We start from the raw sequence: 2,033 nt of genomic DNA on the forward strand, positions 1-2,033 counted from the left end.
TGACGTGGCGCCGCGCCGAGCCGAGCCGAGGGGCGGGGCTCGGCTGCCCCCCGGCCCCGCCCCCACCCTTGCCGGGCCTCGGCCGCCGCGGCTGGGGCGCGAGGGCAGCCGTTAGGCGGGGGGCGGCCGCCCCTCGGGGAGCCCGCCCCCACGCCGCCGCCGCCGGGGCGGCCGGAGGGGGCTGGTAATAACGCTCGAGGAACAGCAGCGTGGCGGCCTCGCGGGCAAACCGGCGTCCGCACGAGGAGGAGAGCGGCGGGTGGGGCGGTGCTCGTGCTCGGCCGCCGCCATGCCGCAGCCCTGCGCGGTGCGAGGCCCGCGCGTCCCCCGGGCCGCTTCCAGGCCTCCGTCTTGACCCTGAGGCCGGGGGCCTCCCCGAAGGCACCCGCTGAGCCCCCAAGGGCAGAGGGACCCGTTTCCGCGGCGCGGCGGCCCTGCCCGAGGGCAGCGGCGAGGGGGCTCGCCCGGGGGGCGACTGGCCGCGGTGGCGCCTGCCGCCGCCCGGGCCTGCCCGTGGGATGGCAGCCGGAGCGGGCCGTGCCCGGGAGCCGCGCTGCTGAAAGCGCCGCGGGCACGGAAGAGCCAGTAGCTTGTGAAGTGCGATGGAGCAGTGAAGTGCCTGCTGGAGGGCCCCGAGGTGCTGCCCGGTGCCGAGGTCGGGTTGGGACCGTCAGCGCAGTAACCGAGCGTGCTGAGGCTGACTCAGGCTTTGAGCAGTGGTGGGGTGGTTTGAGGGGTGTGAGGTGAGAGATTTCTTTTTTTTTTTTACTTATTATTTTAGTTCAAGTAGTTACAAACTACTCAGCTTGTTGCCAGTTTTCGCTATCTGGGGAGACTGGCTTTGAAAGCAGATTCTCAAATACATACGTTAAGTCCCAAAATGTAAGTTTGTCTCTCCAGGCACTTAATTTGTTTTAAATTACGTCAGGTAGTCTTACGGGTCCTTATCTGAACTTACTCGTTTATGTAGACAAAAACAAATGCAAGTTTGATATTTCAACCAATGCCAAACTGATAAAAAACACTGTCAAAAGTGATTTTTTTTGGTTGTTTTTCAGTCTTAGTTATTCAAACAAAGTTTTCTATCATGAAATATCTAGGGAGGAAAAAAAAGTTTAGCTGACAAAAATATGCTTTGGTATAATGTACTTAATTAGTTTCTTATTTTCATGTTATTGCAGACTTATGAAAATCAAAACATATTTATGTCAAATCAAGGAAGATAAAATATCAGCTGAAATGCTTACGTTTTCTTCCTAATAGTTTTGTAACGAGTAATTTAAAATGGTAGGTTCGTTTGTTTTTGACTTTTCAGAGTTTAAATGATATTTTTATAGGTGGACTATCTTTTTGTTGCAACTTTTAGCCTTTATGGCTGTGTTCACTGACTTAGAATTTTTCCAGGTCGTTGGAGATGTTGGGTTGCGATGGTCGTAGTTCCTTTAGCACAAGATAATGATACATAAAGTCTTTCAGGGGTACTAAGAAAAGTATCCATGCTAAAGTATTTGAAATATCTTAGTCCTAAGTGAGGTCTGTGTAATTAACTATCAATGTTAATTGATAGTTCCTTTTTTTTAACTCAAGCTTCACTTGGAAGGATATAAGCAATTGCTGGGTAAGGAAAAAAAAGTTATCCCTCTGAAGTAGTATATTGGTGCCAGTAGAAGACCATGTTAGGTGGATGGCAGAAAAGGGTAGAGGCTCTCTTCTTTAACTAGAAGAACAAAAGAAGAATAGTCTTCTTTCTTCTTGATCTTCAGTTGTGATTAAAACTTCACTAACAACTTTAACTTATTCAACAGTATTGCGGATGCAGTGGTTATTTATACATATTTGTGAAAACAATGCATGTCTAAAAATATTCACTAAGCTATTTCCTTTAGTTGCTAATGGTAGCAAGCTCCATAAGTTAATTGCTGTTTTTTTAGTAGTTTTTGAATGCCTAGTGTGTTAGAGGAGACAGGGAGCAGACCAACTCTTACTTAGATTTAAGAATCCTGATCATTTTAACAGCTCCTAATCCAGTTTTA

Source organism: Struthio camelus, chromosome 6, assembly GCF_040807025.1.
Source record: "Struthio camelus isolate bStrCam1 chromosome 6, bStrCam1.hap1, whole genome shotgun sequence".
Classification (NCBI taxonomy): Eukaryota; Metazoa; Chordata; class Aves; order Struthioniformes; family Struthionidae; genus Struthio; species Struthio camelus.